A 16,247-nucleotide genomic window follows, 5' to 3' on the forward strand; every position below is an offset into this window, starting at 1 on the left:
CAATTCGCTTCAGTTCGTCCAGCAGCGAAGGAACGTTGGGAACGTTCGCCGCGCGTCGTTATGTTTCGCGCTGCAGTTTACGTCTATCGTATATAGGCAGCGTTCAGGTTGACGTGTTTCGCAGCATTTCGTCATCGCCGACGTCCACGCCGAGGTACACATGATATCCAACGCACCTCGTAACGGGAAACATGCGAGTGCTGCGTCCAGTTTCGATGGAGTTTGTGCGTGACGGTGCCGTTTGACAGTTTAACGGCCCCTCGACAACAAAACGAACCCCCTTCGTCACCCCCGTCGCGGAATCCGTGCAACCATCCAGAGGATCAACGAGGGGGAAATCGATTGGAACCTGTTCGATCCAAATGGAGTGATCCTCCCTTCGGTCAAGGGATTTTCGTTCGGTGAGTGTTTGGGGACTTTTAATTCGTGCGTGGGGGAGACTCGAGGTTTCTTTCGCACAAATTTTATCCTTTTGACAACGTCAGAGGGAATACATTCGTGACGACGCAAAATTAAAAGCTACACAGAGCACAGTCGAATTGGTGGCAGGTACGATAGAGAAGGGGGTGATTCTACAAGTAGGAAATATCGAATAAGATCTTTTCTCATTCATTTGATTATTTAGAAATTGGCCTACTCACAAACACCATGCAAATGCAGAGATGAAATGCACGCTTGTGCAAAAATCGGTCGAAGTCGTGTGATAACTGTTTTTTTTCGAACGAGGATTTGTTTTGCGGAAAATCAAGTTTGAAAATCCGCCAGGAATGCGTGTTCTTGACTGACAAGAGAATTAACATCGATTTTCTAAAACAATGAACTATGTATTCTACAATTTCGACTTATCTTTCTATAGTAATTCATTTCATCCGCGGTTATACTATATCTGTCGTTGCATTCTGTTAATTCTTAGTCGGAACTTATAATTCTGACGTACATGTTCCTATAGAATCGCACCCTTCGGTATTGTTATCGAAGCACCAGTTTGTGCGGCAGCCTGTATAATACCAACGTTCACGTGTCGCGTTTGGAAATTCGGGTGCTATACATCTCCTCGACCCGCATCCCCGATCCTCACTGCGCAGTTATCGACATTGTCGGTTATCTGAAGGAGAGGATGAAAATCGTTGTTCTTTCTCCCGTTGGAAATTATGTAAGTTGGGACGAAGGAATGTATAAGTGAAATCGCGAAGCGTGGTATCTAATTGGATTACTGGACGTCGGGCTTGTTTGGTTTTGCTCTCTACGCCGCGGCGTAGAGATATATGTACTGGGAATAGCGTTTAGCGGCAGGGGAAAAATGGATACCGATTCGGGAACGTTCGGCTGCCTCGGCGTGGTTTGCAGTGGAACGGTAACGGGCTGAGAATAGGATGAATTTTTTCGGTTAATATTCCGCCGCAGGCAGGAATAACCAGCATTTCTTTCCGTTGACGTCTTCGGCGCGCACAATGACTTTCGTTCTATCGCCGTTCGCGGCTCGGTGGTGCGCATAATGGGACTGCCCAGCGTGCCCGGCGTGTACACTGTACAGTAAGGCCTCTTTCACACGCCACACAGGCAAGGGAACGTTCCCAGCCCGAAAGTTCTGATTTTAACCGTGGAGCACGAACCGTTATTCAATATTCTTCCAACAGAAACGAAGATACTAGATTTCACACGCAGAGTTTTATTCAAATCAGAATTCTCCGTTTGGGAATGTTTCCTTGTGCGCTAGAGTCGCGCGAGTTTTCCTGAATATTGGATACCGGACTTTAACCTGCTGTTTAATTGAGCGATAAAATGTGCCCCCCCCTACTTAAAGCAGAGAAACAAACAAGAAAGAGATCTCATCGAGTTAAGTAGGAAGTAACAGTCCTATACTCGCTTGCTAGTAGAGATTCGAGAACCTGAGTTACTCGCCCGGCGCAGAATAGTGCCAAAGAGAGCGGAAGTTCTGGCACATTGTGCCTTGTCCCACGCCTCTCGCTTGTTATTGAAAACTACTCTGTTTTCGCACGCGGAATTGCCTACGTGTATTCGTAATCGGAGTAGTTACGCCAGAAGTCTGCTGCCATTATTACAGTAGCTCTTCCTGAAAAGAGGGAACGCACAAACGGAAATGGAAGGCTATTCTGAATAGCTTTTCTTATTCTGATTTAGATCTTTAAAATTCAGATTCTGAATTGTTCCTTGAATATTTCGTTTCTGTGATGCTTTTCCCTGTTCTGGTCGGTTTAACTTGAAGAATAACCCTAAATAGTGGAGCCATTTAATGCGTTCCTTTTGTAATAGGATGTATTAAAAATGTTTACTTGTTTTTTTTATTGGGAACTTGATTTCTCTGTGCGAATATGAATGCTGAAATTTAACTTATTGTTAGTGGCCGGGTAGTTGAAGGCGATCAGTGGGAGCGTAGTGCAGCCCACTGTTTGGAGCTTGCAAAGCTTCTACGTAACCGCGTGGAAGAGACCTAAACGTAGTGATGGGTTCAAACTCATCGAATCGCTTCGCCCATATGGCGTAAAGGCTCCCCCGAACCAAAGCGAATTTCGCGGCGCGGATTGGTTCCGCCGCGGATTGGAAAACAGTGCCCATAAGCCACTACGTATAAAAAACTGCTGCCTTATCTGATCCGCGGCGCGGAGCGGATACTCGCGTTGGTTTGGGTGAGCCTTAAGTCTTCTTGAAGCGGTTTGAGTATTATTATCAACCAGACCATCTTGAAACTTTTTGACCTGTAGAACGTTTTAAATATTTTGACGGCCTTGGGGTTAACTGTTCTCAGAACACTATCCCTGTTTATGTACTAACTGTATAATAATACGTGTTATATGATTTCTTCGTATTCATGGATATATAGAGTGCCTTGTAACTGGTGGTACAATCCTAAAACTGGAGAGTCTTAATATAAAAAGAAATCGAAAACGTGCTGTAAAGTTTCCTTACTTGAGGCTCCGTTTTCCAAAAGAGTTTATATTAAATAGTTGATAAGTACTTGGGTAGCTGACCAGGATAAAATACAGTATAAATTGCAAAAATTAGTTAAAATTGTAAAATATGTAACTGTTTGGTTTGGATTTGGTGAGGTATTGGTTTCGTCTTTAACACTAATTTTCTGGAACACAAAGCTCCGTTAAAAGAAACTTATTATACAGTTTGTATCTATTTTTGCAAGTATTTTGTCTAGAGCGAGGAATATTATTAATAAACACAGAAATATGTTGAATAGTAAAATTTTAAATAAGATTTTACTGCCTATCGTACATGGTGCAGAAAAAATATAGTCTTTATTTACATTATTATTGTAAAACTTTACGTTATTATTTTTGTAATACCTTGTTGTTTAATATGGAGCCATAGATGAAATAGAATTTTAGTAAATTATTAATTCCATTTTCAAAGTTCTTAAATGCTTTAGGTACGTCGTCATTTCTAAAGGAAGCCTTTGTAAATGTTTAAAAGGTCTCAAATCTGCCAGGATTTTCAGGAATCTGTCGGGTGATATTCGAAATATGTTCAAATTTTCATTTTACTAAATTATGCGAAAACCTTTCAAGCCAGATGTTTGATCGCCCATCGCTACGTGAACGTCTGTCGAAACAAACATGGGAGCCATATCCCGTTGTTCACCTACAGTGAATCACAAAATTATTAATACCGGTCAGAAATTTGATAAAAAACTTTGCAATAGAAGTTTATTAATCGAAACAGCACTGATATTTTTCACTTTAAAATACATAGCTTGTATAGTACACCAATAGCATACCACAGCAAAACAATATTTTGTATAAAAAATAAATAACACCGAAACATAACAATTTTCCAGTCTTCGATCTCATAAAATCATTTGCGTAGATTATTGGTAAACAAAGTGAGAGGTAGGTATTACGTTTTTCCTATTGTTGTGGAGATTTAGTACTATTTAGTAGATTTCAGAATTGTGAAAAGCAAAGTTCCACTGTAAAAGCCCACGTTGAAAATAATATCACATTTAAAAAAAAAAATGTGAAGAAGCAATGTGGAAATCAGAAATATTCTAATTTTCCAATGAAAAGATAGCAAATCATTTGGAGAAATTGTGAAAATTATAAAAAAATGTTGCAGCTTTATAAGAAATAATTGTATTAAAATTGTATTAGAATAGAATTATGGAAGACAGGTGCGGTAAGATAACGACAAAAATTATTAAATGCACTAGAACAACGTTTTACAGTGTGAAGAGTATAAGAAAATCTCGGAAACCACTGTTTATAAACTGAATGCAATGCTCAAAGATTTATTCAAAATGTTTGTTTCTGACGCAAAAGAAAAATCTATTATTCACAATTCAGTATTAAAGGCTGCTATTAACAGAAACATTAAAGTTTGCCAAAAAATAAGTGTTACCGCACCTTAACTTTTAGTACAGTGTTCTATTCAGTGATGAATACAAATTTAATGCATGAAGATTAGATGATTACATAGTGGGTAGATATATATTGGAAACGAAAGAAAAGGTCAAACCTACTGTGTCAATAATTTTGTAACTTACTGTACAGAAAGTGGTACCTATATACGAACGGTTTACGTTTAGAAAGTTTAAATTTTTGCTACCTTACGTAATTCATTTTTGAGTATGTTTCTTCAACCTTTTGATTTCCATCGTACGCATTGCGATCGATAATAATATCGTTTTTACGAACTGTATAAGTTCTATCTTATTACATTCGACTATTGCCCACAGTCGTACTGTTCCTTTCGTTTGTTACAATCGTAAGCATTGCAAACAGGCGAAACGTAAATCGGTTTCATCTTGAAATCGATTTTTTTCGAAATCGAAGCCCCGTTCGAGGAAAGTTATTCTACAATTTTGACTTATCCGTATTTGAGGATTATTTTAATTCGTAATTTATCGATACATTCTAATAATTTTGAATCGTCAGATGAATTTTCAAACCCAATTCTCTCGAACATGAACGCTCGTGTAAAAAAAATGTTAATCTTCATTTCCATTTATTTCCGCGCAAGGAATTACCCTATGCCCGGTTATACCACCCTGTATATTTCGACTTATCTTTTATGAATTGTACTATTAGGTATGTATCTAAACTGTTTTGCATTACCTATATATATAAATAGTATTTTTGAGAAGACAGTGGCTGGCGATTTGTGCCAAGAAGATAATCACTCAATAGAAACAATAATAGTAATATATATATATATATATATATATATATATATATATATATATATATGGCGAAAACTTCGAACCACTTCGAGCATGACTCGAAGCTTAAAACTCTTGAAAGTCTTGATAAGCCTCGAGTCTTGATAGGTCTTGAAAGTCTTGAAAGTCTTGTAAATGAACATCTGGTTGCCAAAATCTAGCCAGGTTGATGGGCCAGAGTGTCTCGCCATGGTCACGGTTTATGACTGTATTGACCTGCGCTAACTGATATTGTTAACTGAAGAGTTTCAAGACTTCCAAGACTTTCAAGATGATCAAGACTTTCAAGACTTTCAAGACTTTCAAGACTTTCAAGACTTTCAAGACTTTCAAGACTTTCAAGACTTTTCAAGACCTTCAAGACTTTCAAGACTTTCAAGACCTATCAAGACTCAGGACTTATCAAGACTTTCAAGAGTTTTAAACTTCAAGTCATGTTCGAAGCGCTTCGAAGTGCTTTGTATCCCATCACTAATTGCAAACACTTCATTTATAATCGAATATAATCTCGTTGCACTGAATGCTAACAATAAGTCAGGTACCTATTTTTATTAAATTAATTTTACACATACCGATCCAACTTTCTACCTTAACGATATGGATTACCTTCATGCTACACAAAATTGCGAGAATTAAATCAATTTATTAAAATAACACCAGCTAAGTTCTTCTTATCCTTGCTTCTGACAATGAGTAATACTGGTACATCGCATTAAAAAATTTCGCGTTCGCCATTAAAAAATACTTGTTACTGGAGAAGGACCCAAACAAGCAAATGTTTGTTCAGACTAAAAATAGAATACCATGAAATTTCCAAAATAAATGCCAAACAGCAAATATGTAATAGCTACTCTACATTAATCTCATCCATAGTTTGGTTATTCTATTTCACTTACGTGGTAAGATTAAATTGGACCCATTTACTTCCTAGCGTTATGTTCCGACCGTAAATGACCAGAAAATTTTCTGTTATTTTCCTTTCCTTCTTACAAGCGTCCGCTTGGTAAGAAAACAATTATCACAGTTCGCTCGCGAATTCGTTCAGTACACTAGAAAACGAATAAAATTCACTGAATCACATCCTCGTGACTTATGATCGTGACCATTGTTTGCGTACTTACTTAAATGCGACTTTGGTTTAGGAATACTATTCTACTTGTTCTTCGCGATTTAACAGAACAAACATCTAAAAAAATATTGGTTTCGGAATTATCGCGGAATTCTTATTCCGACTGAGTTACCATTTTTTAATGGAAACGAATTAAACAACAATAATTCTGGTAATCCGTTTAATCAATTTGAATCATATACAGATTTGTTATTATAACATAATTATACGTTACAAATTATAATAAAATATATACCTAGGTATATAATTATCACAATCGGAATATAATTATGAAATAATTATGATCATAAATATGCCACCCGGTAGCTACGAATGTACTGTTTATAAATTTATATCTTTAAAAAAAATCCAAAAATATTGTCGCGAAAACATTTAAATCGTAAAATGTAAACATATTAAAAAGATTTCCATATTCCACGTAAATGTAAATTTCCATGCCTATTGACATTTCACATTTACGTAGCATAAGTGAAACATTCCGATACGTTTACGTTTTATTATTGATATACTATTGATTACATAATCTACTATTAATTACACAGTTTTTACTGAAAGAAATTGGTACAATTTGCATTCAGTATCACCAAATATGACAAACTAACCGAGTCATTAGAAATTATATGTTTATGATAGATTGTTTATTTCCGCATATATGAAACGGTGATAGAAGAAGCTTTTTCCTTGAATTAATCTAATCGATGTTCTTGTCTGTATTTCCACTCTTCCTCATATCGCGCGTGTTGCGAAAAACTGCGCTTGGAACTCACCCGAAGTAGCAGCTTGGAAAAGTACCATTTCTGATATTTGATCGCGTGATAGCGTGGAAAAGTTTATGTGTCATTCTTTCGCGGGCAATGTAGTTCACGCTGATATTAGATAAAAATTTAATCGGGTCACTAGTGCATCTCATTCTCTTGAACTTGAAAGGTTCCTTAAACTTTGAACTGGATCGACCATTCACGCGACAGTTTCGATAAAACTGTGCTTGTATATTTTATAAAACAGCAAGTCTGCACTTTAAACAGCATTCTCGAATAGTGGGGCTGTTATCGTAGAAACGTAAAGGAGGGAGACTAGCAGTGCTAGTGATAATAATATGACTTTGCTGCACGCGTCAATTTAAGATAATTAAGATTCACAATGCGAAATCCAGCGAGCTTTCCTGGAACGAGTCTCCCTTCTGCATTCCCCTTTCGCCGTATGTAAAATGTTCATTTCCCGCAGGAAGCAGTCAGTACTGATATAAGGATTAAGTAACTTGTAACAAAAGCAAGTCATACTGAAAAGTGACTCACTTTACTCTCTCGCAGAATCCAATAGTTTATTGACAGTGGACCGAACAGATTGGGGGAAGTTATAATTAACTGAAGATATCCGAGCTTTATGCGACTATTTTTGTAATGAATTGTAAACATTTCGTCAAGTTGCTTTCCACGTACGGTTAGAAATAACAATCTGCTGTTGTATGGTTAATAAACATTCCTGGGTAAATCATAGTGTAACGCTAACCGACATATGGTAATAATTATTCCAGCTTCTTTCTCGAAATTGTTATTTAAAGACAGGAGAGAATATTTTTTTTGACCTAGTCAACATGTTTTCTCTCGCGAGACTACAGGTTGCAAAAAAGCGTAGACGTGGATTTGTTTAAAAAATATACATCAAAATTAATTCCATTTTGAAATTTGGATTTAGTCTTTTTTTATGTATTTATATATTCCACTTGGCAGGTGGATGACAATCTGAAAAGAAACTATGCGTCACAGAGAAGCCGTTTTTGTATAAAAGATTCCTAAAGTTCTAGCCAATTAGAGCGTACAGAGCTGCTGCTGGAGGCGGAGCGTTACCCCCACTTTGCCCACGTTACAGTGCACTGGGGAGGGGATGAGCTGCACGATCGCCTCTATTCACGAATAGTACTGTTTGCTGGTCAGACTTCAACAATTTTTTTAGTAAAAACACGGTTTGCGTGGGACTTAACGTTCACTTTTAAAATTCTACCTCCACGTTGAATAAAATACGTGGCAATGAAAAAAACATTAGCCTCGAATTTCGATATTAAAATTAATTTTACAGCAGGTTTTACACAGATTTAATGTATTACGTTGTATTTACACTGTATATGTACAGTACTGGAAATATTTATTACATCACTGGAAGAAACATGTTATCACTTATACCTCTAGGAAAATGTTACTGCAAGATTTCTTTATTGCAAAAATGTGTAGCTCGTTATCTTAACCGAAAAAGTTGGATACGAATCGTTTTATCAATCGCATTGCCATGGAAATTGTCCGTATTACATCATTTGAGAGTGATGCAATAAATATATCCAGTTTGTACAATTTTATCAAGGAGGAACTGTACTGATACTTATTTCTGCCAATTTCTGAGTTTTTGTTCACATTTTAAAAAAGATCCAAGTGCTTAGTGCTGTTTATATACAACTAAGTAGCTTTACTACTCGGCTTCGCCCGAAATTTAGATTCTGATTTTATAAAAAAAAAATTTTTAGTTTTTTTTTGTGAAAATGGTCACATTCGTCTGGATTAGTCGGGCATAATGAGCTGAGGCACATTTCGTGATCCCACAATTTATCGTTCGAAAATTTTTAGGCCCCAGACGAACACAAACATATAGAAGCTTTCTGCTTTATATATTAAGATTAATTCTAGAGACTTCTACAAATATATAAACATTACTTGTTTTACAAACATTTAGTAAAAAAAGGTAAAAAATTGTACGAACATTTTGTTGAAATTAATACTGTACCTACGCTATATTCCTTTCAAAAAACAAAAGTCTTTACTTTTGAAATAACAAGATTATATGAGGCACGTCCGGATACACGCAGCATGAAATAATTGTTTAATGGTAGAAAGCACGAGAAAACTGCAGGAAGACTTTCTTTCATTATTCTCTCCGTAAAATCTGATAGTATGAAGAAATAATTTTTTTCTCAGTTCCCTTCAATCACGATCTAAGCTCTGTATAATAATTCTACCGTGTAATCGTGCATTCGTTTCAATTACCATCACGTGGTGAAGTGTTGTTAATCATAGCACGGGCACGTGAATAAGATCGTAATCATGCAATGAATTATCTGCGAACATTGTCCACTCGAATGCGTTTGTCATAAAAGCATGACGACAAGTCCAGTAAAATTCGTCAGAGGGAGGGCAATGATTGGCATGGAGCAATTAAGTAAATGGAGTACAATGAAGAGCCACGAAACTGTCGGTTGAAGAGGATCTACGATTGTAAGTAATGATCGTCGATCGGAGTCGATATTAAAGATGAGCGTTTTTTACGTGCAATATGCTACGTATTACGCAACAAAAATTGAAATAGAAGATTTTGATGGAAGGAAAGGTTTTGGCGAATGGAATGAATAAGAAGATATTTGAATTCGTAAGATAGGTATGTTAATATTTCAGGTGAATATTAAAGCTAAATCATTTTTCGACGCTCCCAACGTGTGACGATTTTAAAAGTCGGAAAGTACATTTCATAATATAAAACGTTTGTAGTATTATGAGATATAATCAAGCAGCAAAGCAAAGTAAGTTATTATTACAAAAGAAACTAGATTCCAAAATGGAATACTTTAACTTAGAAAACTTCAGTAAACCCAAATTTTATCTTTTCTTAAGTAAATGCCAATTTTTTATCATTTGAATGAAATGTAGAAAACAGAATATAAAAATTCTTTAAACTGGCGTGGTTTTACAGAAGGTTAAAAATTGAATCATGGATGAGAGTACCTAATACATTGAGCTTGTTGATGTGTTTTAAGATCGTAATTTTGTATTGAGAATTACAATTTTGAAATTAAATTTTTTAAATTTTATCTTTCAGTTGTGCTTTTAGTTCTGATCAGAGTAGTTTCATTTTTTAATTTTCGCTTTCTTCGTAAAAATTAAGATTGACCGAATTGGGGAATAAAAGATAATTCGTAACGCTTAGTGTCAGGTAGAGATATAATCACCAATTTACAAATAACACGTCTGTGTAAAATAAACATTTTCACTGAATGTTTGATTTGTTATGTGTATAGCAGATTGGAGCATTTAAGTATATGGAATAACTTATTCACTGGTAAAAGCCGTACGAATAGATTTCAGTAGACGATCTTTAATTATTTAAAAAAAATAATTAAATGTTAATTTAGCAAAGTATAAAAAAAAAGAAAATTCTTGCATTCTACTGTAAATTGTTCTGAAGATTCGTTCATACGTTGACTACGTATGAATGCGAATGGGTCGTTGATTTTTTCTTTCACTTTATAAAAAGCATCGCGCATAATCGTTTCCACATCGATGCATTCAAAATTAGAATTAAAGAGAGTCGTTTCATTTTTATAACAGATAGTGATCTTTACGTGTCTATGATACCGAAACGATGTCGTAGATTTTAGATAACATTCCAGAATACTCGAAGAATTCGTTGTTATCACGTTTTATCGAAAAAGAGTCCTATAATAAACGGTTCGAAATGGACGGTAGTAAGTCCTCTATGAGTTAGCAGGGCTTGAAACCGTTATTATAAAGATTTCGGTTCTTGAAAGAGTTATGACGAACCTTTATTCGGAATAACCGTTATAAAGAACCTAAATATCAGACTATATAAGTATAAGTTATGGTTCCTATATAGCTCTATAACTTTTAGTGAAATAAGCTAAACAATAAAAGTTATAGAGCTATATAGGAACGCTCCGACGTTTTGGACTTTTATTAATATTCTATTGAATTATATTAATTGAGCTTACTAGTGTATTGTTCTCCTCTACCGATCTACTAACTCTAACATTACCAGACTTGTAGGTGTAGTGATGATGTGTTCTATGCCTCATATCTATTTTACTTTCACATGTTCCCATTCGAGTATAAGAAGTCCCATCTTGTCCACCAACAATTCTGTCTAAATGATTAATTCATGCCCACCATATCGTTCCACAGAAAGGAAGGACTTTGAAACTGCACGTGTTTGGCAATGAGTCGGCAAACGAGTACATAGTTTGCTACTATACAGGGTGTCCAGTGAAATAACTGATAAGCTTCACCCTGTTGGATAAATTATTCTGAATCAAATAATAATCTTTTCAGGTCAGAACCACCTGCCAATCATATTAAAAATGTTTGTCTATTCTTTCTTCTAATTTCAAATACAACGTACCTATATTCAAAATTAATTATGCAAATTTTAACGTTCCCTGAATGATAAGACAGAAGGTTTCCTTTAAACTGAAACAGGCTGTCGTTAAAATTTGAAAAATAAAAAAAAGATAGCTCTAAATATACTGGCTTATCAAATTCGTCTATTTTTCTTCGCTAATTGCCATGCTCAAATTATTCTCTTCGGATGAGATCACGCGTATCTGAATTTCGTATCTGTGCTCCAGAATGAACCGCTGAAAAATTGAAATCTTATTACTGATAATGCAGTTAGGAAATGCGTAGTGATTCAATCACGAGGTCACGAACTCCTCCGATGTTCGCCCCACTTGCAGACCCAGATAAAAGTAACAGCAGTGGCTTCGTCTAAAGGTTTTATCCCATTCAGTTCATTAGAATTAGTACTGGGATTGATACGGATTGGTATGCTTCTCGAAAGCATATTATTCATAAAAGAAAACACGTAACAATACTGCAAGTGGATCATTTGGTAACATTATTTATATTATTATTCTTTAAAAAAAGGCAAAATGGACATTGTCGGCAATAGAGAAATAGTAAAGTTATGAATGAGTCTCCGCGCTAACGGCTGCTATCACGCGTGCGTGATTTTAATCCTTCTATCTCTATATCATCGTCTACTTAAATTATCTCACGTCTGTTTAGATTCACATCTTGTGACGAATGTACAGTACGCTATTTATATTCATATATCTGTTGGGAATTATATTTTCAGCAACAGGTACTTTAGAAGTGTTTCATTCACTCAATGCTGCCACCAGTCAAGAATTACTGAACCGGATTGGGTGATATTTTACCCAGCTATTCTAAATTGAATTATTTAATACTCGTCGTGGAACTTTTTTTGGTAGGCCTTGATTTTCATTTTATGGTGAAAATCGTAATTGGAACAAATAATCGGCATTTAGTGAAAATGCAATATTTTTAATTTCCACTGTCCGATTTATTAGTAACAGAAAAAATATCGTAGATACTGTTATAGTTCTAATCCACGCAATAGAGGGATATGTTTTCTGGAAGCTTTGAAAAATTGAAATCGGTGGTTTATTAGTTTTCGGGATATCACTTCCTCAAACACGAAACATGTACACAGATAGTCTCGAGGAAAACGGTTTTTAAAGGTTTTATAATGATTTTTGTATACATACAAGTCTGTATTTTCCAAAAGTTAATGAGCATGTACAATTTGAGAACAGTCCACCTTAGTACATTATTCTCTATAAATTCTTAAAATTCCTAAAAACACCCATGCTTTCCGGGCTCTCTAAAAGGAGAAATATATGCAGCAGCCTTTGCGTGATAAATGAAAAGTAATTCAAAATGGGAATGGTTTGCGCTATCCCGAGTAAGGCCTCGTAAGGGGACCACGCGAAGTGTTACGTACCGATTTTAATGAAACTTTCTAAATAGTTACAGAACCGAAAAATACTTGATTCGTGCTCGATCCGCTTCGCAGACACTCACAGACGACAGTCTACGTTATATTTAACAAAATACATCATGTTTTCTTGGCAACTCCGCGAAGTGCCAATCACTTCAATCTTCTTTCAAGCAAAACGACAGCACAGTGATCGAAGCACTATGATCCAGAAATCCTGAATTCAAGTTTCATTTTAGCACATATTTATTTTCCACTTTGCTTTGTTTCGTTTTGAATTTCTACAGAAAATAGTGTTTCATAATATTGCTTCTTCCGCATTTAAATCAAGTTTTTTAAAAAAATAATAACTGAATATTCAAACATTCTCCTCCATAAAGTTTTACGATATTTCTTATTACATATCTCGTAAACTATTGAAACGCAAACGAACGAATATAGGTCAAATATTTTCTAGCTGCCCATCTACTCACAAAGTTCCGTTAAAATCTGTGCGTAACGCTTCATACCATTGGCGGATTTAAGGAAAAAGGCCCAGGTGGCAAACGTTCTGAGAGAGCCCATCTTTTCGGGAAAATGAAGAGGTAGTTTACTAAAAAACGGGCTAAATGTAGTGGTGCAGAAATAAAATATAATATTTGGATAAAACCATAATTTTCTTTTTTTGGAGATTAGGCCCCGGGGGGCCTTCTCGGCTGGGGCCCAGGCGGCAACTGCTCATCGTCCCATCACTACTCAGTCTCTTTCTCCCTTATTCTTCGCCATCACTTGGCCCAGCACCAAACTCGTGATTCCGTTTATGGCCCTGTCAAATTGACCACTCCACTGTTTCCCTATCGTCGACAATAAATAGCTATGCGTTTGCATACCGTGCGCTAAAGGTCTTCCGATGGCTGGGTTTATGATACGGACGCCATTGTACTTGGACCATTCGGAGAAAAATTTTACGAATCAATCGGCTGATTGAGTACGCAGTTACGACCCTCGTAGTCACTTTATTGCCACAGAGTTTCCAGGTTTCTGCTGAACACGTGCGCGATAGCTTCCAACTTCTTTTTTAACCCTCGCTGAGGATTCCTCATTATAATAGTAGCTGACGTATTTTAAACTCATGATGTGGCACGTGCGGTCAGTTCCCTAATGGATGTGCAGCTTTAATGTCCAGGTGACTTGCAACCTTCTGCAAAACGGACACACGAATCATTTGCCGTAAGGTGAGAAAAAGTTTACGATGTAAGAAAGGTGTCTGACGGTGGTGCACATTTGGGCTATTGATTCGGCAGTCGTTCCATTGCCTACTGAATATTGCCGTGTACGTAAAGCCCCCTTGTGACTCGCGATAGATATTTCGTCTACTATTTAAATTACATTAAGGTGAATGACCCAATTTCTGCTCGTGTCCCCCATTTCTGATCGTTTCCTATTTTTCTTATTATTATATGCGTTACGTTTGTACTATAGTTGCAACAAAATAATTCTAAACTATTTAAACATTTACGCGAGTGTTGCACGAGCTTGGGGCAATGCATACATCGGTATTTTTCATCAGCAGAAATACGGACATTCAGAGCATTATATGTTTAATTACAAATTACTAATAGTTAACCAATAGTTTTTATTGGACCAGTCAGTTTTATACTCTCTTAAAATATTTCTCATATATAATATAAAATATCTTATACAATATCTAATGTAAAATATTTTTCTTGTACGATTGAAGCCAGTCGAGGCAGTATTGCACGTTAAAGTAGATCATCGAAACGAGAACTCATGAAACTTAGTAATTTATTCAAGTCGAATCGACTGAGCGGTCATTGCCGAGCGCAGGTATCTACACACATTCGTTTGACGCGCGCTAACTCCTCACGCTTGTAACTTTGTTCGCTATCACTAACTGATACACTCGCAACATCCATAGTGTTACGACAAAATATAACTAATAACCGTTGTTATCGCCTGTCGCAAGGAAATTTGACAAGGTCCAGGCCACCGATTTGGTAGAAAATTTGTCTAATAATATATTAATCCTGCCACAACCTTCAATTCACCTATACATTTAACATAATTTAAAAAAGCAACAACTCTCTTCAAATCATTCAAATTTCGAATTGTCCCGAAAGGAATGAAAACGCTAATGGGTCAAGAAAGACCCAGGATGCCTAATATGGTTAAACACAGGGGTACGCTACTCAAGAAACTATACTAAACACGAGCCTGTAATTAAATCGCAGCAGCTCCACTGAAATTCATATAACAATTTCAGACACTATAAGTGTATAACACTCGTACTAATTTTCAGTTATTTTACCCATTAGTTACTTATTTAAATTGACCTCGTTCTCACGCATGGATCCACGTATGCACAGGATCTAGAAACTACGAAACTTTGAACTTGACTACACCACAAAATTCAGAGCACATAATATTTATGTGTTTAAAGAATTACCATACGTCTCATATAATATTTATATCTATGCATTGAACGCATTACCATGCATGTGCCGACTGTATGCAAGATTTTAGCCAAATCGGCGACTCGAGCCTCGCGCACTGCCTTTGCCAGTCAAGTTGCACCGAATTAGGGTTTAGCGCCAAATTGTTTGGGCTACGGAAGCTTCTAAGGCCTGTTTCACACAGTCGCGGCACGGCACCGTTTATACGGTAAAAGAGACGAAGATCATATAGATCATATAATGTTTGTTTGGATTTAGTTTTCGCTGATACCACAGTGTTTTGTTTACTTCTTCCTTTTACTTTTTACCCTTTGAATCTTTCATTGTCATCTGAAATTGTTATTTGTTTTGTTCTGTTAGGTAACTTATACTTGAGTATTCATGTTAGCAAAGGCCTGAGCTATGTAGGTTATAATTTCTATGTTGTTGCTAAAAGTTAGGGCCCTAATATCGTATGGGACTTGTATTCCTTTTCCTGAATGTATTTAGTGAAATTGTCTGTAATGTCTTTATTTATTGGACATGTGAGCATCATATGGTTTGAATCTTCCTCTTCATATCCGCATTTGCATTTGGGTTCTGGTATAATAGAGAGTTTATATAGGTGTGCATTTGATCTGCGATGGTAAGCATGGACATATGAATATAGGGACGGAGGAATAGTTGCGACTTTAGGCAAGGGGAGGTGGAAGGGGAGGAAGCATCTACGTCTGCCTGGATTTGATTGGTTGCATTGTGCGCATGCTTCGTACCGCTAATTAAGAAAAAGTGTTTGCTACAGATTAGTACATACAGCCGTCTAATTGAAAGTATATACTAACGAATTATATTCACGAATATAAATTGTAAAAATAATGAAAATTGAAGAGGAACATGCATCAATAATTATTAAAATATACGATAT

General features: G+C 36.2%; 1 protein-coding gene across 1 annotated transcript in view; it reads left to right on the forward strand.

The window, feature by feature from the left end:
- The first annotated feature begins 12 nt into the window (after positions 1–12).
- The window catches only part of LOC143367325 (uncharacterized), a 46,295-nt gene continuing 30,060 nt past the window's right edge, over positions 13–16,247 (forward strand). The window contains exon 1 of the mRNA XM_076808996.1: positions 13–401. The gene's annotated coding sequence lies outside the window, so the exon portion shown is untranslated. The remainder of the gene's footprint in view (positions 402–16,247) is intronic.

This window comes from Andrena cerasifolii, chromosome 3, assembly GCF_050908995.1.
Source record: "Andrena cerasifolii isolate SP2316 chromosome 3, iyAndCera1_principal, whole genome shotgun sequence".
NCBI lineage: Eukaryota > Metazoa > Arthropoda > Insecta > Hymenoptera > Andrenidae > Andrena > Andrena cerasifolii.